Source organism: Puntigrus tetrazona, chromosome 5 (assembly GCF_018831695.1).
Source record: "Puntigrus tetrazona isolate hp1 chromosome 5, ASM1883169v1, whole genome shotgun sequence".
Lineage (NCBI taxonomy): Eukaryota > Metazoa > Chordata > Actinopteri > Cypriniformes > Cyprinidae > Puntigrus > Puntigrus tetrazona.
In genome coordinates this window covers 25,774,921-25,797,298 of record NC_056703.1, presented here as the reverse complement: position 1 = coordinate 25,797,298, position 22,378 = coordinate 25,774,921, and the positions used below count along the sequence as shown (strand labels likewise).

The 22,378-nt window shown below is 42.6% G+C and overlaps 2 non-coding genes across 2 annotated transcripts; both read right to left on the bottom strand.

The window, feature by feature from the left end:
- Positions 1–1,448: 1,448 nt before the first annotated feature.
- trnag-gcc lies at positions 1,449–1,519 on the bottom strand. Its single transcript has one exon. It is a non-coding gene; the product is annotated as a tRNA-Gly (tRNA).
- Positions 1,520–5,110: 3,591 nt separating this feature from the next.
- On the bottom strand, positions 5,111–5,181 carry trnag-gcc. Its single transcript has one exon. It is a non-coding gene; the product is annotated as a tRNA-Gly (tRNA).
- Positions 5,182–22,378: the final 17,197 nt, after the last annotated feature.

Below are 22,378 nucleotides of genomic sequence, written 5' to 3'. Positions count from 1 at the left end.
GCCTGGATGGCGGTATATGATGGACCAAACAGTGATCAGAAACTGATATATGAGGTTACCGTTTCTGTGGCAGCAGCTTCAAAGACAGTCCAAACGGCGAGAGAGAAACAGGTTTGTAAATCCCACTCTGCTTCGTTAGTCTGTCTTTGTTGACAGTCCTAGGCAAGACTATAGCTGGTTTAAGCTTTTGCTTGGAGAGCGGTATGAAATGGCCCAATCAGTGATCAGAAACTGATATATGAGGTTACCGTTTCTGTGGCAGCAGCTTCAAAGACAGTCCAAACGGCCAGAGAGAAACAGGTTTGTAAATCCCGCTCTGCCTCGTTAGTCTGTCTTTGTTTACAGTCCTAGGCAAGACTATAGCTGATCTCAGCTCTTGCTTGGATGGCGGTATATGATGGACCAAACAGTGATCAAAAACTGATATATGAGGTTACCGTTTCTGTGGCAGCAGCTTCAAAGACAGTCCAAACGGCGAGAAAGAAACAGGTTTGTAAATCCCACTCTGCTTCGTTAGTCTGTCTTTGTTTACAGTCCTAGGCAAGACTATAGCTGATTTCAGCTCTTGCCTGGATGGCGGTATATGATGGACCAAACAGTGATCAGAAACTGATATATGAGGTTACCGTTTCTGTGGCAGCAGCTTCAAAGACAGTCCAAACGGCGAGAGAGAAACAGGTTTGTAAATCCCACTCTGCTTCGTTAGTCTGTCTTTGTTTACAGTCCTAGGCAAGACTATAGCTGATCTCAGCTCTTGCCTGGATGGCGGTATGAAATGGACCAATCAGTGATCAGAAACTGATATATGAGGTTACCGTTTCTGTGGCAGCAGCTTCAAAGACAGTCCAAACGGCGAGAGAGAAACAGGTTTGTAAATCCCGCTCTGCCTCGTTAGTCTGTCTTTGTTTACAGTCCTAGGCAAGACTATAGCTGATTTCAGCTCTTGCCTGGATGGCGGTATATGATGGACCAAACAGTGATCAGAAACTGATATATGAGGTTACCGTTTCTGTGGCAGCAGCTTCAAAGACAGTCCAAACGGCGAGAGAGAAACAGGTTTGTAAATCCCACTCTGCTTCGTTAGTCTGTCTTTGTTTACAGTTCTAGGCAAGACTATAGCTGGTTTCAGCTTTTGCCTGGAGATCGGTATGAGATGGACCAAACAGTGATCAGAAACTCCCAAGGCGGCTCTTTGGACAGAGTGGTATGCATCCTTTATTATTGTCTAACAGTGATGTAGTATGTCACATTGCCCAGCAATCGCAAACGGGTCTCCCCCGCGGCAGGCGAGAATTCTACCAGTCTCTTTCAGGAAAGTAATATTGACCAATGCTAAATTAAAACAACAGAATGACATCCGTAGGTATTTTATGAGCAGCACTTAATTTCCAGTTCAATTTTAAGAGCAGCTAAATCAGGTTGCGTTTTTCATCGCCACTGCTTCTGCCTGCTACGGCCGGGAATCGAACCCGGGTCTCCCGCGCGGCAGGCGAGAATTCTACCACTGAACCACCAATGCCCGCCTCTTGGCTGGGGTGTGCCATTGTGCTTGAGTCAAACACCTGGACGTCTGCTGACTGAGGGCAGGTGTGGGGGATTACAGGAGGTGAGAATGGTTTCTTTTCATACCTGCAGTAAAACTCTTCAGGTCGTCTGCCAGTTGTTGATTTGCCACAATGCTGGGGGATGGTGTCTTGTAATTGGTCTTGTCTTTCAGACCTTTCCACACAGAGTCTGTGCCACTAGAAGAGAACTGAGTGCGAAGCTTTTCAGAATAATTCCTCTTTGTTTACTGAGTTTAGCAGTGAACCATTGTTTGTCGTTGTTATAAGTTAAATAAGTCCTGGTAGGAACGCATATGTCCTCACAGAAACTGATTTATGAGGTTACCGTTTCTGTGGCAGCAGCTTCAAAGACAGTCCAAACGGTGGGAGAGAAACAGGTTTGTGAATCCCACTCTGCTTCGTTAGTCTGTCTTTGTTTACAGTCCTAGGCAAGACTATAGCTGATCTCAGCTCTTGCCTGGAGGGCGGTATATCATGGACCAAACAGTGATCAAAAACTGATATATGAGGTTACCGTTTCTGTGGCAGCAGCTTCAAAGACAGTCCAAACGGCGAGAGAGAAACAGGTTTGTAAATCCCACTCTGCTTCGTTAGTCTGTCTTTGTTTACAGTCCTAGGCAAGACTATAGCTGATTTCAGCTCTTGCCTGGATGGCGGTATATGATGGACCAAACAGTGATCAGAAACTGATATATGAGGTTACCGTTTCTGTGGCAGCAGCTTCAAAGACAGTCCAAACGGCGAGAGAGAAACAGGTTTGTAAATCCCACTCTGCTTCGTTAGTCTGTCTTTGTTTACAGTCCTAGGCAAGACTATAGCTGATCTCAGCTCTTGCCTGGATGGCGGTATATGATGGACCAAACAGTGATCAGAAACTGATATATGAGGTTACCGTTTCTGTGGCAGCAGCTTCAAAGACAGTCCAAACGGCGAGAGAGAAACAGGTTTGTAAATCCCGCTCTGCCTCGTTAGTCTGTCTTTGTTTACAGTCCTAGGCAAGACTATAGCTGATCTCAGCTCTTGCCTGGATGGCGGTATATGATGGACCAAACAGTGATCAAAAACTGATATATGAGGTTACCGTTTCTGTGGCAGCAGCTTCAAAGACAGTCCAAACGGCGAGAGAGAAACAGGTTTGTAAATCCCACTCTGCTTCGTTAGTCTGTCTTTGTTTACAGTCCTAGGCAAGACTATAGCTGGTTTCAGCTTTTGCCTGGAGGTCGGTATGAGATGGACCAAACAGTTATCAGAAACTCCCAAGGCGGCTCTTTGGACAGAGTGGTATGCATCCTTTATTATTGTCTAACAGTGATCTAGTATGTCACATTGCCCAGCAATCGCACACGGGTCTCCCCGCGGCAGGCGAGAATTCTACCAGTCTCTTTCAGGAAAGTAATATTGACCAATGCTAAATTAAAACAACAGAATGACATCCGTAGGTATTTTATGAGCAGCACTTAATTTCCAGTTCAATTTTAAGAGCAGCTAAATCAGGTTGCGTTTTCGTCCCGCCACTGCTTCTGCCTGCTACGGCCGGGAATCGAACCCGGTCTCCCGCGCGGCAGGCGAGAATTCTACCACTGAACCACCAATGCCCGCCTCTTGGCTGGGGTGTGCCATTGTGCTTGAGTCAAACACCTGGACGTCTGCTGACTGAGGGCAGGTGTGGGGGATTACAGGAGGTGAGAATGGTTTCTTTTCATACCTGCAGTAAAACTCGTTCAGGTCGTCTGCCAGTTGTTGATTTGCCACAATGCTGGGGGATGGTGTCTTGTAATTGGTCATGTCTTTCAGACCTTTCCACACAGAGTCTGTGCCACTAGAAGAGAACTGAGTGCGAAGCTTTTCAGAATAATTCCTCTTTGTTTACTGAGTTTAGCAGTAAACCATTGTTTGTCGTTGTTATAAGTTAAATAAGTCCTGGTAGGAACGCATATGTCCTCACAGAAACTGATATATGAGGTTACCGTTTCTGTGGCAGCAGCTTCAAAGACAGTCCAAACGGTGGGAGAGAAACAGGATTGTGAATCCCACTCTGCTTCGTTAGTCTGTCTTTGTTGACAGTCCTAGGCAAGACTATAGCTGGTTTCAGCTTTTGCCTGGAGGGCGGTATGAAATGGACCAATCAGTGATCAGAAACTGATATATGAGGTTACCGTTTCTGTGGCAGCAGCTTCAAAGACAGTCCAAACGGCGAGAGAGAAACAGGTTTGTATATCCCGCTCTGCCTCGTTAGTCTGTCTCTGTTTACAGTCTTAGGCAAGACTATAGCGGGTTTCAGCTCTTGCCTGGATGGCGGTATATAATGGACCAAACAGTGATCAGAAACTGATATATGAGGTTACCGTTTCTGTGGCAGCAGCTTCCAAGACAGTCCAAACGGTGGGAGAGAAACAGGTTTGTGAATCCCACTCTGCTTCGTTAGTCTGTCTTTGTTTACAGTCCTAGGCAAGACTATAGCTGATCTCAGCTCTTGCTTGGATGGCGGTATATGATGGACCAAACAGTGATCAAAAACTGATGTATGAGGTTACCGTTTCTGTGGCAGCAGCTTCAAAGACAGTCCAAACGGCGAGAGAGAAACATGTTTGTATATCCCGCTCTGCCTCGTTAGTCTGTCTTTGTTTACAGTCCTAGGCAAGACTATAGCGGGTTTCAGCTCTTGCCTGGATGGCGGTATATAATGGACCAAACAGTGATCAGAAACTGATATATGAGGTTACCGTTTCTGTGGCAGCAGCTTCCAAGACAGTCCAAACGTTGGGAGAGAAACAGGTTTATGAATCCCACTCTGCTTCGTTAGTCTGTCTTTGTTTACAGTCCTAGGCAAGACTATAGCTGATCTCAGCTCTTGCCTGGATGGCGGTATATGATGGACCAAACAGTGATCAAAAACTGATATATGAGGTTACCGTTTCTGTGGCAGCAGCTTCAAAGACAGTCCAAACGGTGGGAGAGAAACAGGTTTGTGAATCCCACTCTGCTTCCTTAGTCTGTCTTTGTTTACAGTCCTAGGCAAGACTATAGCTGATTTCAGCTCTTGCCTGGATGGTGGTATATGATGGACCAAACAGTGATCAGAAACTGATATATGAGGTTACCGTTTCTGTGGCAGCAGCTTCAAAGACAGTCCAAACGGCGAGAGAGAAACAGGTTTGTAAATCCCACTCTGCTTCGTTAGTCTGTCTTTGTTTACAGTTCTAGGCAAGACTATAGCTGGTTTCAGCTTTTGCCTGGAGGTCGGTATGAGATGGACCAAACAGTGATCAGAAACTCCCAAGGCGGCTCTTTGGACAGAGTGGTATGCATCCTTTATTATTGTCTAACAGTTATCTAGTATGTCACATTGCCCAGCAATCGCACACGGGTCTCCCCCGCGGCAGGCGAGAATTCTACCAGTCTCTTTCAGGAAAGTAATATTGACCAATGCTAAATGAAAACAACAGAATGACATCCGTAGGTATTTTATGAGCAGCACTTAATTTCCAGTTCAATTTTAAGAGCAGCTAAATCAGGTTGCGTTTTCATCCGCCACTGCTTCTGCCTGCTACGGCCGGGAATCGAACCCGGGCCTCCCGCGCGGCAGGCGAGAATTCTACCACTGAACCACCAATGCGCACCTTTTGGCTGGGGTGTGTACCATTGTGCTTGAGTCAAACACCTTAACGTCTGCTGACTGGTCACACGTCCTCTTCGCTAAATTGAAGGGCAGGTGTGGGGGATTACAGGATGTGAGAATGGTTTCTTTTCATACCTGCAGTAAAACTCATTCAGGTCTTCTGCCAGTTGTTGATTTGAGATGGACCAAACAGTGATCAGAAACTCCCAAAGCAGCTCGTTGGACAGAGTGTTACGCATTCTCTATTGCTGGCTAGCAATGACTCAGTGTGTTACTGTTTTTGGTAGGACGGGAAACATGCTTTCTGAATGTTGGCAGTTCACCTGACAGACTGGCTCTATTAAAATCCTCGAGAATGACCAAAACAGAGTCCCGGGCTTGTTTCTCAGTCTCTGTGATCAGATCGGTGAGTTTTTGTAAAGCCAGGCTCACGTGCGCTTGCAGAGAGATGTAAACAGGCAAAACATTTAGCCTTGTTCAAACAATAACAGTAACAGAGGGAGCACTAAGCACTTATTTTGAAATAAAAAACAAAACAAATCTTGCCTTCGAAGAGGACAATATGGACCAATGCCAAAGTTGAGTAACTGAAAGATAAACTGAAAAGGTTTCACTGGCTTTTGATAAACAGAAAGGATCTGATGAGTCACATGACTTAAAAGGAAGACGAAGGTCCCTTAAGCAAAGCATGCTTTAGCGTTAAGAAGAGTTTTAAAGACTCACAATTCTGAAATAAAGGAAATTAAAACAACAGAACGACATTTAAAGGTATTTTTTGAGCAGCACTTAATCTCTAGTTCAATTTTAAGGTCAGCTAAATCTGGTTGTCGTTGTTATAAATTAAATAAGTTCTGGTAGGAATGCATATGTCCTCACAGAAACTTAAAGCTTACTACTCTAAGAGGCTGGATCCAGTGGCTTGTGCGCTCCCACCTTGCATGAGAGCTGTATGTGCAGGAGCCCTAGCAGTCCAGGCCTCAGCTGAAGTAGTGTTGTTTCATTAACTCACATTATTGGTCCCACACTCAGTCAACGCACTATTAACTGAAACAAAAATGTCATTCCTATCACCAGCAAGACATTTAGCTGTCATGTCTATTTTAATGTCACAGCCACATCTCACTATCAAAAGATGTACAGCATTAAACCCATCTTCTCTGTTCACAGAAACTGATATATGACGTTACCGTTTCTGTGGCAGCAGCTTCAAAGACAGTCCAATTGGTGAGAGAGAAGCAGGTTTGTAAATACTTCTCGGTTTCGTTAGTCCATTTTTTACAGTCCTAAACAAAGGTATAGCCAGGTTGAGCATAGGTATAACAAAAATCTACTAGATTTGTTACCAAAACAAAGATAGAAGTTAAAACTGAAAGTGACCCTCATGTGACTATGTATTACAAGCGAGACCCAGTGCCTGACCCAGCCTACTCAGAAAGATTTTCGAGGCTAGGCCCTCAGCATGTGACATTGAGCACAGTATACACATACAGAAAAGGAAATGCTGTTTGCCCACACATTGTTGAATCAGTTAAAACTGAAATGAAATGGTTTACAGTAGTGGATTTGAGCAATGCATTTTTCTCCATACCAGTGCATAAAGACTCACAGGGGTGGTTTGGTTTCACCTACAAATGTAAAAAATACACTTACACCCGCCTTCCTCAGGGATTTGTTGATAGCCCGACAATCTTTTCATCAGAACTAACGAGCTGTCTGTCACCCCTCGCAGTTCCAACCCACAGTCAGGTTTTATTTTATGTCGATGAGGTATTGATTGCCTCAGACACACAAGAACACAACAAAGAAGCTGCTGTAAAAGTGTTTCAGCAGCGACCGGGAACAAAGCTTCTTTGGCCAAACTGCAATGGGCAAGACAGGAAATAGTATTTTTAGGTCACAAAATAACCCCGCTAGGTAGAGCCCTAACTGATAGCAGAAAAGAGGCTATACAGCTAGCACCAAAACCAGAGACAAAGCAACAGATGTTGCAATTTCTAGGCTCGTGTAACTACTGCAGACAATGGATTGCAGACTACGCCATCCTAACACAGCCCCTGCTAGACATGATTTATGGCATTCCTACCGCCATGAAGGATAAGATTAGCTGGACCCCAGAGGGGCAGAAAGCTTTCACACAGCTAAAGGAGGGATTGATTCAATCCACAGTGTTAAGTTTACCTGATTATTCCAAACCATTTAATCAGACAGTAGACTATAAAGACAAATTTATGACGTCAGTGCTGACACAGGAATCAGGGGGCAAGAACAAACCAGTAGCTTACTACTCTAAGAGGCTGGATCCAGTGGCTTGTGCACTCCCACCTTGCATGAGAGCTGTATGTGCAGGAGCCCTAGCAGTCCAGGCCTCAGCTGAAGTAGTGTTGTTGCATTAACTCACATTATTGGTCCCACACTCAGTCAACGCACTATTAACTGAAACAAAAATGTCATTCCTATCACCAGCAAGACATTTAGCTGTCATGTCTATTTTAATGTCACAGCCACATCTCACTATCAAAAGATGTACAGCATTAAACCCATCTTCTCTGTTTCCAACTTGTGATGACAGTACACCACACTGTTGCTTGACCAGCACAAAACAGAATTACAAACCTAGGTCTGACTTGAAAGATGTTCCATTAACTAAGGGAGAGACACTGTTCATGCTCATGCTCTAAAAATAGCCAAGGTGAAAGTCAATGTGGTTATGCTGTTGTGTCAGAAAAAGAGATAGTGACTGCAGGGAAACTCCCCTCACATTACTCAGCCCAGGCAGCCGAAGTTATAGTGTTAATAAAAGCGTGCCAAGTATCGTGAGAAAAAGACGTCACAATCTACACAGATAGCCAATATGCATTTTCTACTTTACATCATTTTGCAGCACAATGGGCGCGAAGGGGCATGAAAACTGCTAGTGGTCAAAACGTAAAACATGCCGCCCTTCTCACAGATTTATTAAAAGCCATTCATCTCCCTCGTACAATTGCAGTGTGTAAATGCGCCGCACACACAAAGGGTACTGACCCAGTTTCACTTGGCAATGCAAAGGCAGACGAAGCAGCTAAGCAAGCTGCACAAGGAAAGTTAGATATATGTGAAATACACAAAGTAACATCATTAGAAACTACATTAGACGTGTCAGTGATATCAGACATGCAAAAACAAGCACCAGCATCTGAGAAGCAGATGTGGTTAACAAAAGTTGGTTAACAATTGTCAGATGACACATACAGACTTGAAGGCAAACTGTGCCTTCCACAAAGTTTGTACAAAACAACAGCAATTTTGACACATGAGCAAGCACATGTGTCAACAGGAGGGATGGTGCATAGGGTAGAACAGTACTTTTATGCACCAGGCTTTAATAACTACTCAAAAAATGTTTGTAAATCTTGTTTGATCTGCTGTAAACATAACTTGCAGGGCAACTGCAGACCTAAGAGAGGTCAATTTCCAAAGCCAGACTACCCTTTTCAGTTTATCCATATGGATTTTATTGAACTGACACCTTGCCAACAGTGCAAATACTGTTTGGTGCTGGTAGATCCATTCTCCAAATGGATTGAAATAGTGCCAAGTAAACATGCTGAGGCACTAACGGTGGCTAAAGCTTTGTGTAAGGTAATCATTCCAGAACATGGAGTACCTCAGAGATTGTACAGTGATAATGGACCACATTTTGTGAATGATGTAGTCACTCAGATGTCCATTAATTTAGGCATAGAGCTTAAAAACCATTGTTCTTATTACCCGCAGAGAGCATGATTGGTTGAGAGAACTAATGGCACAGTTAAACTCAGGTTGAGGAAAACAATGGAACAGACAGGCAGAAATCGGGTTGAATGTTTGACTTTGGTCAAAATGTATATGTGAATAACGCCCACTGACAAAGGGCTAACACCTTTTGAAATATTGTATGGCAGACCGTTCAGTTTACCGCTGTGTGATGACGTGTGTGAGAAACCACAAAAGCAGCATACACTAGCAGAATGGATGAACAAAATGTTGAAATTTAAAACTGTTGTGAGTGCAAATGATCTGCCAGATATACCTCTGTCCCCACAGGCCTCAAGAGTGAAACCAGGCGACAGCATCCTGATCAAAGTTATCAAGAGAAAGAACTGGTCGTCGCCAAGGTGGGAAGGACCATTCACCGTTATCCTGACCACACCCACTGCAGTTAAAATCGCTGAGAGATCTACGTGGATCCACCAAAGCCATTGCAAACTGCTAACACCTTGGGAGGACGCTGAGTAGGGGTGGAAGTCGGCCGGTATCAAAACCCTTGGCTGCTGGAGAAATCAACTAATCCCTTACTCCCAGCTATAGCGCCCCCATTGGGAGCATGTGAGGGCTGGAGAGTTGCTCTAAACCTGACTGCAGCAGTGACGGTCACACTGGTGGCCATATGAGAGACGATAAAGGGGAACGGAAACAAGAATTTGAATTGAATTTCGACTGGTTCACAGAACAACAAGAACTAAAAACTCATTTTGATTTGAACATGTTTATACATGATCTGTGTTTTACCATGTTTAAGGGCAATGATTACCAAAATGAATGGCTCCTGTCTGAGGCTCGATTGCTCCTGTCTGCTGAGAGGTTGGTTTGTTTGTAGCTGCGTGTAGCTTCGCTTTTCAATTTATCACCTCTTCTCTAACGATCAAATATAATTCAACTGTGTACATATCGTTGATACTATTAAATTAATCTAACTAATTAGACTGCTGTTAGTTCGTTCGCTTTAATCTAAAACTCGGCGGTGAGTTAGTACTCGTTAGCCGATTCACTTTCGCTCCCACCCGCGTTTTCGCGCCGATTGTGGGCTTTTTTTCCCCGCTCCTGTTCATTTGTTCCTCGCGCTCGTTCGCCTCCATTTTCACAAGCTCATCAAAACAGTGGTAAGTGAATCCTTACGGTGAGTAAATGGCTTCTCCCTGCATCGTCACTTGCACCGTCTGTCACATGTATAGTTTATCCTTCTCTATTAGCGATCAGGGATTCACGTGTGATAAATGCAGGGAAATAGCTAGGCTGACAGAGAAGGTTTTAGAATTAGAGACACGTATCTAAACTTTAATTGAGGACAGTAAGAATGCGAGGGCTGTAGATACTGCTTTGGATGCGACTAGTACAATGAATCGTGTACATTGTTCGGTTCCAGCCTCAGAGCCCGTGCAGCAGGGCAATTGGGTGACCGTGAGGCGGGCTGTCGCGAGTCAAAACACCGCTCTTCCGTTCCGATCAGAACATCAAACAGGTTCTCCCCACTCAGTGACGCACCCACTGAGAAACCTGATCAAAGTGCTCTAGTAATTGGCGATTCTATTGTACGGAACGTGAAAATAGAGACACCAGCCACCATAGTCCAATGCTTACCGGGAGCCAGAGCGTCTGACATCTTGTCAAATTTAAAAGTGCTGGCTAATGCTAAACGTAAATTTCGTAAGATTGTTATTCACGTCGGCGCTAATGATGTTCGACTTCGCCAGTCGGAGATCACTAAAAATAATATTAAAGAGGTGTGTGAATTTGCAAGCACAATGTCGGACAATGTAATATGCTCTGGTCCCCTCCCTGCTTACCGGGGTGATGAGATTTACAGCAGATTGCTGGGTCTCAATGGCTGGATGTCTAAGTGGTGCCCTCAGAACAACATAGGCTTTATAGACAATTGGATGAGTTTCTGGGGCAGACCTGACCTGTTGAAAAGAGATGGTCTTCATCCCTCTTGGGGTGGTGCCGCTCTTCTATCTAGAAATATGGCATATAGTCTTATAGCTCCAACATGACCAACTAGTGCCCAGGTCAGGAAGCAGACAGACCGGCTAAACCGACCGTCTGGTAGCTGCCTTACGTCACAGAAGGCAGTTAATTCTCAGCACATAGAGACTCTTTCACCTAGATATCACACTATAGAGACTGTGTCTGTTCCCCGAATTAGAATATGGAGAGAACGTCCAAACCAAATCAAAAGCAATAATGTCCAACAAATTAAAACTACCTATAATTCAAATAAGCAAACGATAAAACTTGGCTCGCTAAATATTAGATCACTTTCCACAAAAGCACTTTATGAGCCACGTTTAAAAGGTAGAGGGGGAGGTGTTGCTACAATTTATAACAATATTCTTAGTACTTCTCAAAGGGCAGGCTTTAAGTATAACTCATTTGAAGTTTTGGTGCTGCATATAACATTATCTACAGAATCATGTGCTAGTGATAAATCTTCTGTCATGTTTGTACTGGCTACTGTATACAGGCCACCAGGGCACAGCACAGATTTCATCAAAGAATTTGCTGATTTTCTAACTGAGTTAGTACTGGCCGCAGATAATGTCTTAATTGTTGGCGATTTTAATATCCATGTTGATAATGAAAAAGACTCATTAGGATCAGCTTTCTTAGACATTTTAAACTCCATTGGGGTTAGACAACACGTCTCTGGACCTACTCATTGTAGAAATCATACTCTAGATCTAATACTGTCACATGGAATAGATGTTAAAATGGTTGAAGTACTGCAGCAAAGTGATGACATTTCAGATCACTATCTAGTCTTGTGTGAACTCTGTATAGTTAAACCTGTAAACTCTGCACCTTATTACAAGTATGGTAGAACCATCACTTCCACCACAAAAGAAAGCTTTCTAAATAACCTTCCTGACTTATCTCAATTCCTTAGCTCATCCAATACGATGCAAAAACTTGATGATGTAACAGAAACTATGCACTCTCTTTTTTCTAGCACTTTAGATACAGTTGCTCTTTTGCACTTAAAAAAGATAAAAGAAAACAATCTGACTCCATGGTATAATGAAAACACACGCACCCTAAAGAGAGCAGCCCGGAAAATGGAGCGCAGGTGGAGAAAAACCAAATTAGAAGTATTTCGTATTGCCTGGCAGGAGAGTATGCTGTCATACAGAAAAGCATTAAAAATAGCAAGATCTGATTATTTTTCATCCCTTTTAGAAGAAAACAAACACAACCCCCGGTATTTATTCAGTACAGTGACTAAATTAACAAAAAATAAAGCATCAACAGGTGCTAATATGCCCCAAGAGTATAGCTGCAATGAGTTCATGAATTTCTTTACTTCTAAGATTGATACCATCAGAGATAAAATTGTAACTATGCAGCCGTCAACTACAGTTTCACATCAGATAATGAGCTTTAGATCCCCTAAGGAAAAATTACACTCTTTCTCTATTATAGGAGAAGAAGACTTGTACAAACTTGTTAAATCATCTAAACCAGCAACATGTATGTTAGACCCTATTCCATCTAAACTATTAAAAGATCTGCTTCCAGAAGTCATAGATCCTATTTTGAACATTATTAATTCATCATTGTCATTAGGTTATGTTCCCAAAACCTTTAAACTGGCTGTAGTTAAACCTCTCATTAAGAAACCACATCTTGATCCCAAAGACTTAGTAAATTACAGACCAATCTCTAATCTCCTTTTTCTGTCAAAGATACTAGAAAAGGTAGTATCCTCCTCACAACTGTATTCCTTTTTAGAAAAAATGGTGTCTGTGAGGATTTCCAATCAGGTTTTAGACCGTACCATAGTACTGAGACTGCTCTCATTAGAGTTACTAATGACCTGCTTCTATCATCTGATCGTGGTTTTATCTCGTTATTAGTGCTATTAGATCTTAGCGCAGCATTCGATACTATCGATCACAACATTCTCTTGGATAGACTAGAAAACTATGTTGGCATTAGAGGAAGCGCCTTAGCATGGTTTACATCATATCTATCTGACCGCTATCAGTTTGTGGCATTAAATGAGGAGGTATCATATCGATCAAAAGTGAAATATGGAGTTCCTCAAGGCTCAGTGCTAGGACCGTTACTTTTCAACCTTTACATGTTACCTCTGGGAGATATTATCAGGAGTCATGGTGTTAGCTTTCACTGCTATGCTGATGATACTCAGCTCTATATTTCAGCGCAGCCTGGTGATACACACCAAATTGAAAATCTAACAGAATGCATAGTCGATATAAAAAGCTGGATGATGAGTAACTTCTTAATGTTAAATTCTGAAAAAACAGAGGTGCTAATAATTGGACCTAAAAACCCCACATATAATAATCTAGAACACAGCCTATCACTTGATGGCTGCTCTGTTAATTCTTCATCATCAGTTAGGAACCTAGGTGTGCTGTTTGACCGCAATCTTTCCTTTGAAAATCATGTTTCTAGCATCTGTAAAACTGCGTTTTTCCATCTTAAAAATATATCTAAATTACGACCTATGCTTTCAACCTCTAATGCAGAAATATTAATTCATGCGTTTATGACCTCAAGGTTAGATTATTGCAATGCTTTATTGGGTGGTTGTTCTGCACGCTTAATAAACAAACTTCAGCTAGTCCAAAACGCAGCAGCCAGAGTCCTTACTAGAACTAGGAAGTATGATCATATTAGCCCGGTTCTGTCAACACTGCACTGGCTCCTATCAAACATCGAATAGATTTTAAAATCTTATTAATTACCTATAAAGCCCTTAATGGTTTAGCTCCTCAATACTTGAGCGAGCTCTTATCACATTATAGTCCTGCACGTCCGCTGCGTTCTCAAAACTCTGGCCATTTGATAATACCTAGAATATCAAAATCAACTGCGGGCGGCAGATCTTTTTCCTATCTAGCACCTAAACTCTGGAACAATCTCCCTAACTCTGTTCGGGAAGCAGACACACTCTGCCAGTTTAAATCTAGATTAAAGACACATCTTTTTAACTTAGCCTACACATAACACACCAACACACCTTTTATTATTCAAATCCGTTAAAGGATTTTTAGGCTGCATTACTTAGATTTGCTGGAACCGGGAACACTACTCCTACAATACGATGTACTTGTGACATCGTAAAAAGAATGGCATCTACGCTAATATTAGTCCTGTTTCTTTCTCAATCTGTTTTCACAGTTTGTATCCAGACTAGATGGTGGATCAGCACCCAGAGATTATGTTCATCAGAGACCAGAACACCTAGATGCGCCCGTCGACAGATCACCAGATCCTGATGCACACACACACACACGCACACGCACACACTAAGTCATTTACACTACCTGACACAGCCGCGTTTAAAATTGAACTGGAAGTTAAGTGCTGGGCATCCGGTCAGAGAGAACTGACCCCAACTGAGTCTGGTTTCTCCCAAGGTTTTTTTTTCTCCATTCTGTATGCATGGGGTTTTGTTTCCTTGCCGCTGTCGCCTCTGGCTTGCTTGGTTGGGGACACTTAACTTCTAGTGACTATCGTTGAATTGACTACAGAGACCGTCTCTGCATTTAATAAGAAATTGGTCACTCTCGTCACTATACATCCCTGTCATTATACTGTACAGTGCTTTGATGCAACCTGTGTTGTTAAAAGCGCTATATAAATAAAAATTATTGATTGATTGATTGATTGATGATTAGGCAGACGTTTTTCAGTTTTACCATGCTTCTCCACCAAGAGAGAAATGGAGAGCTTTAGTATCATGTATGAAGTCTCAGTTTAAACCACAGCTGTGATATGGCTGAGTGCTGATGTTGTGATACAAAAGGTACACTGACAAGCTACAGTAGCCGTGCCAAGAACAAGAGGCACTGTTTTTATTCCATTTTTTCTTTCCATTTTATTTTCACATTTTCCTCCTATTTTTCTCATTTTCTATTTTTAAATTTGTATACATTACGATGCAAGCCTTACAGGTGATCGCCCATGTAATATCTTGGGGGTCGGTTGGGAATTTTTCCTCAGATACTGAGGTTTTAGCCCAACCTTGCTGTTTAAAGTAAGCATCGATTATTTAATCAAGTAATCAGTAGTTCAACATGCATATGCTTTGTTATGTCATTTTTAATAGATGCTAAATGTCAAACAGGAGGGAGATGTTGGAGTTGTGTCTTTACATTATGCACCTTTGACCCTTCAGTTTCAGCTTCCATCTGGTATAACACTTCTTGTTCTAGGTCATGACATGACATGGCCTCTATATATTATCTTAGACTGGTATAGGCACCGGGAGAATCTGAAGGAATGAAGATTCTGACGTGCAAAAGATATGTGGCTAGTGATAACTTATGTGACGAACATGTCTGAAGTCTTTGTTTTGCCAGTTGCTTTTACTTATCTTGCCCTGTCCTTTCCTCTATTATCTTATAGCTTCGGAGGCAAAGGGAGGCAAAAAAGAGAAACCTGCTTTTCTCCCGCTTGCAACCAACAGAGCAATCCTTGCAAGCTAAAAATTCCAAAGAACTTGTCTTGTGTTTTATTTCGCCTTTATTTTCGACTTTAACACTATACTATCCGTAACCCTAACCCTAACCCTAACCCTAATACTAACCTTAACCCTAAACCTAATTCTTACACAAAACACACACAGAAACAATCATTAATCTTATATTTATGACATATGTACTCTAACTTTAATAATATACTATCCGTAACCCTAACCCTAACCCTAACCCTAACTCTAACCCTAACCCTAAAACTAACCTTAACCCTAAACCTAATTCTTACACTAAACACACACAGAAACAATAATTAATCTTATATTTATGACATATGTACTCTAACTTTAACCCTATACTATTCGAAACCTCACCCTAACCCTATCCCTAACCTTAACCCTAACCCTTAACCCTAACTCTAAACCTAATTCTTACACTAAAAACACTCAGAAACAATCATTAATCTTATATTTATGACATATGTGCTCTACCTTTAACCCTATACTATCTGAAACCCTAACCCTAACTCTAACCCTAACACTAATGCTAACCTTAACCCTAAACCTAATTCTTACACTAAACACACACAGAAACAATTATTAATCTTATATGTAGGACATATGTGCTCTATCTGTAACCCTATACTATCTGAAACCCTAACCCTAACTCTAACCCTAACACTAATGCTAACCTTAACCCTAAACCTAATTCTTACACTAAACACACACAGAAACAATTATTAATCTTATATGTAGGACATATGTGCTCTAACTTTAACCCTATACTATCCGAAACCCTAACCCTAACCCTTAACCCTAACTCTAAACCTAATTCTTACACTAAACACACACAGAAACAATCATTAATCTTATATGTATGACATATGTACTGTAACTTTAACCCTATACTATCCATAACCCTAACCCTAACCCTAACTCTAACCCTAACAATAACCTTAATCCTAAGCCTAATTCTTACACTAAACACACACAGAAACAATCTTTAATCTTATATGTATGATATATGTACTCTAATTTTAACCCTATACTATCCGTAACCCTAACCCTAACCCTAACCCTAACACTAACGCTAACGTTAACGCTAAACCTAATTCTTACACTAAACACACACAGAAACAATCATTAATCTTATATGTAGGACATATGTGCTCTAACTTTAACCCTATACTATCCGAAACCCTAACCCTAACCCTAACCCTAACCCTAACCCTTAACCCTAACTCTAAACCTAATTCTTACACTAAACACACTCAGAAACAATCATTAATCTTATATTTATGACATATGTGCTCTAACTTTAACCCTATACTATCTGAAACCCTAACCCTAACCCTAACCCTAACTCTAACCCTAACACTAACGCTAACCTTAATCCTAAACCTAATTCTTATACTAAACACACACAGAAACGATCATTAATCTTATATGTATGACATATTTACTCTAACTTTAACCCTATACTATTCGAAACCTCACCCTAACCCTATCCCTAACCCTTACCCTAACCCTTAACCCTAATTCTAAACCTAATTCTTACACTAAACACACTCAGAAACAATCATTAATCTTATATTTATGACATATGTGCTCTACCTTTAACCCTATACTATCTGAAACCCTAACCCTAACTCTAACCCTAACACTAATGCTAACCTTAACCCTAAACCTAATTCTTACACTAAACACACACAGAAACAATCATTAATCTTGTATGTATGACATATGTACTGTAACTTTAACCCTATACTATCCATAACCCTAACCCTAACCCTAACTCTAACCCTAACACTAACGCTAACCTTAATCCTAAACCTAATTCTTATACTAAACACACACGGAAACGATCATTAATCTTATATGTATGACATATGTACTCTAACTTTAACCCTATACTATCCGTAACCCTAACTCTAACTCTAACCCTAACACTAACTCTAACGTTAACTATAAACCTTCTTCTTCTTCTTCTTCTTCTTCTTCTTCTTCTTCTTCTTCCGCTTATCCGGGACCGGGTCGCGGGGGCAACAGTCTAAGCAGGGACGCCCAGACTCCCCTCTCCCTAGACACTTCCTCCAGCTCTTCCGGGGGAACACCGAGGCGCTCCCAGGCCAGCCAAGAGACATAGTCCCTCCAGCGTGTCCTAGGTCTTCCCCGGGGCCTCCTCCCGGTGGGACATGCCCGGAACACCTCCCTTGGGAGGCGTCCTGGAGGCATCTGGAACAGATGCCCGAGCCACCTCAGCTGGCCTCTCTCGATGTGGAGGAGCAGCGGGTCTACTCCGAGCTCCTCCCGAGTGACTGAACTCCTCACCCTATCTCTAAGGGAGCGCCCAACCACCCTATGGAGGAAACTCATTTCGGCCACTTGTATCCGGGATCTCATCCTTTCGGTCATGACCCAAAGCTCATGACCATAGGTGAGAGTAGGAACGAAGATCGACTGGTAAATCGAGAGCTTCGCCTTGCAGCTTAGCTCCTTCTTCACCATGACAGACCAGTACAGCGACCGCATTACTGCAGAAGCTGCACCGATCCGTCGGTCGATCTCTCGTTCCATCCTTCCCTCACTCGTGAACAAGACCCCAAGATACTTAAACTCCTCCACCTGGGGCAGGAGTTCCCCACCAACCTGAAGGGGGCAGGCCACCCTTGTCCGACTGAGGACCATGGCCTCAGACTTGGAGGTGCTGATTCTCATCCCAGCCGCTTCACACTCAGCTGCAAACCGCCCCAGCGCACACTGTAGGTGTTGACCAGATGCAGCCAACAGAACAACATCATCAGCAAAAAGCAGAGAAGCTATTCTGTGGTCACCAGACCCCCTCCGGCCCCCAGCTGCGCCTAGAAATCCTGTCCATAAAAATAATGAACAGGACCGGTGACAAAGGGCAGCCCTGTCGGAGTCCAACATGCACTGGGAACAAGTCTGACTTAATGCTGGCAATGCGAACCAAGCTACTGCTCTGATCATACAGGGATTGGACAGCCCTTAGCAAAGGGCCCCTTACCCCATATTACCAGAGCACCCCCCACAGGACACCACGAGGAACGAGGTTAGCAGGTTAGCAGGTCGAGGTTAGCAGGTTCCCACCAGCACTGTATACGGTGTTGGCAGGGCACTGCTTCCCTCTTCTGAGGCGTCGGACGGTTTGCCAGAACCTCTTTGAGGCCGTCCGATAGTCATTTTCCATGGCCTCCCCGAACTCCTCCCAGACTCGAGTTTTTGCCTGCACAACCACCCGGGCAGCGGTCCGCTTGGCCCACCGGTACCTGTCAGCTGCCTCAGGAGTCCGATGAGCCAATCAGGCCCGATAGGACTCCTTCTTCAGCTTGACGGCATCCCTTACTTCCGATGTCCACCATCGGGTTCGGAGGTTGCCGCCACGACATGCACCGGAGACTTTATGGCCACAGCTCCGGACGGCTGCGTCGACCAAAGAGGTAGAGAACATAGTCCACTCGGACTCAATGTCTCCAGCCTCCCTTGGGATCCGGTCAAAGCTCTGCCGGAGGGGGGAGTTGAAGATCTCCCTGACAGGGGTCTCTGCCAAACGTTCCCAACCGACCCTCACAGTGCGTTTGGGCCTGCCAAGTCTGTCTGGCCTCCTCCCCCGCCAACGGATCCAACTCACCACCAGGTGGTGATCAGTTTACAGCTCCGCCCCTCTCTTCACCCGAGTGTCCAAGACATGCAGCCGGAGATCAGATGATACAACCACAAAGTCGATCATCGACCTCCGCCCTAGGGTGTCCTGATGCCACGTGTACTGGTGGACACCCTTATGCTTGAACATGGTGTTCGTTATGGACAGACCGTGACTAGCACAGAATTCCAACAACAGAACACCACTCAGGTTTCGATCGGGGGGGCCGTTCCTCCCAATCACGCCCCTCCAGGTGTCACTAGCATCACCAACGTGAGCGTTGAAGTCCCCCAGCAGGACGATAGAGTCCCCGGTTGGAGAACTTTCCAGCACCCCTCCCAAGGACTCCAAGAAGGGCGGGTACTCTACACTGCCATTCGGCCCATAGGCACAAATGACAGTGAGAGTCCTCCCCCCAACCCGAAGTCGCAGGGAGGCGACCCTCCCATCCACCGGCTTAAACTCCAACACATGGCGGCTAAGCTGGGGAGCTATGAGCAAGCCCACACCAGCCTACCGCCTCTCACTGCGGGCAACACCAGAGTAGTGAAGAGTCCAGCCCCTTTCGAGGAGATGGGTTCCAGAGCCCAAGCCGCACGTGGAGGTGAGCCCGACTATCTCTAGCCGGTATCTCTCGACATCCTGCAACAACTCAGGCCCTAACCCTAACCCTAACCCTAACTCTAACCCCAACCCTAAAGGGAACCTTAACCCTAAACCTAATTCTTACACTAAACACACACAGAAACAAGCATCCATCTTATATATAGAACATTTTAACTCTACCTTTAACCCTATACTATCCATAACCCTAACCCTAACCCTTAACCCTAACTCTAAACCTAATTCTTAGACTAAACACACACAGAAACAATCATTAATCTTATATGTATGACATATGTACTCTATCTTTAACCCTATACTATCCGTAACCCTAACCCTAACCTTAACTCTAACCCGAACCCTAACAATAACCTCAACCATAAACCTAACTCTTTCACTAAACACACACAGAAAAAATCATTAATCTTATATTTAGGACATATGTACTCTAACTTTAACCCTATACTATCCGTAACACTAACCCTAACCCTAACCCTTAACCCTAATTCTAAACCTAATTCTTACACTAAACACACACAGAAACAATCATTAATCTTATATGTTGGACATATGTAATCTAACTTTAACCCTACACTATCCGTAACCCTAACTCTAACCCTAACCCTTATCCCTAACTTTAAACCTAACTCTTACACTAAACACACACGGAAACAATCATTAATCTTATATGTATGACATATGTCCTCTAACTTTAACCCTATACTATCTGTAAACCTAACCCTAACCTTAACTCTAACCCAAACCCTAACGATAAAATCAACCATAAACCTAATTCTTTCACTAAACACACACAGAAACAATCATTAATCTTATATGTATGACATATGTACTCTAACTTTAACCCTGTACTATCCGTAACCCTAAACCTAACCCAAACTCTAACCCTAACTCTAAGCCAAACCCTAACCCTAACCCTATACTATTCGTAACCCTAACCCTAACCCTAAACCTAATTCTAAACCTAAACACATACAGATACAATCATTAATCTTATGTGCATTACATTTGTACTCTAACTTTAACCCTATATTATCCGTAACCCTAAACCTAACCCTAACCATAAACACATACAGATACAATAATTAATCTTATATGCATTACATATGTACTCTATCTTTAACCCTAACTCTAACCCTAACCCTAATTCTCACCCTAACCCTAAACCTAATTCTAATTCTAAACCTAAACACATACAGATACAATCATTAATATTATATTTAGGACATATGTACTCTAACTTTAACCTTATACTATCCGTTACCCTAACCCTAACCCTAAGCCTAACCGTAAACCTAATTCTAATCTTACACATAGAGATACAATCAATAATCTTATATTTATGGCATATGTACTCTAACTTTAACCCTATTATTATCTGTAACCCTAACCTTAAACCTAATTCTAAAAACACACAGAAACAATCATTAATCTTATATGTATTACATATGTACTCTAACTCTAAACCTTTCCTATCCGTATCCCTAACCCTAACCCTAACCCTAACCCTAACCCTAACCCTAACCCTAAACCTAATTCTAACCATAAACACATACACATACAGAAACAATCATTAATCTTATATGTATGACATATGTACTCTAATTCTATCCCTACACTATCTGTAACCCTAAACCTAACCCTAACCCTAAAAACACACAGATACAATCATTTTTAATGAGTTGAATCAAAAACCCATAATGCAATAAGACTAATCTGAGAAGGTATATTCAATGTAACAAAAGGACTTCAAAAAGAGAGTAAACAACACACTCCCCCCTGTTGCTTTTATAACACCCTCCTCACCTCTGCTCTTCCTGCTTCTCTTCATTCTGCCTAAAAGAGTTGGTTTAAAGTTCCTTTGGATTAAGGCATTATATATCATGTGTCTTATGAACCTATTGTTCTTCACTTTCATGTTTCATCTTATTTGAAAAGTCTCAGTGTGATTGGTAAATTGGTCTCAATTTCACAGTAATCACTTATATTATGGAAAAGATTAAAAATTGGTAGAACTGTGTTCTGTTGAGAAAGAGGTGTGTCCTCCTTTTGGGTCTCTGAAAGTGTTCCAGCCAGGTGTGACCCTGGAACACGGGAACCTAAACACCAAAAGGTTTTTACAACTACATTTGGGATCTCTTAGTCTGGTCTGAGTATATAAGGAAAGTGACAAAACACAACAAGGCACAATTCTGTAGCCAGATCAGCCCGTAGTGTGGTGTGTGTCCTAGTTAGGAACCTAGGTGTCAGTTAGGAACCTAGGTGCCAGTTAGGAACCTAGGTGTGCTGTTTGATAGCAATCTTTCCTTCGAAAACCATGATTCTAGCATCTGTAAAACTGCGTTTTTCCATCTTAAAAATATACCTAAATTACGACCTATGCTTTCAACCTCTAATGCAGAAATATTAATTCATGCGTTTATGACCTCGAGGTTAGATTACTGTAATTCTTTATTGGGTGGTTGTTCTGCATGCTTGATAAACAAACTTCAGCTAGTCCAAAATGCAGCAGCCAGAGTCCTTACTAGAACTAGGAAGTATTAGCCCGGTTCTGTCAACACTGCACTGGCTTCCTATCAAACATCGGATAGATTTTAAAATCCTATTAATCACCTATAAAGCCCTGAATGGTTTAGCTCCTCAATATTTGAGCGAGCTCTTATCAC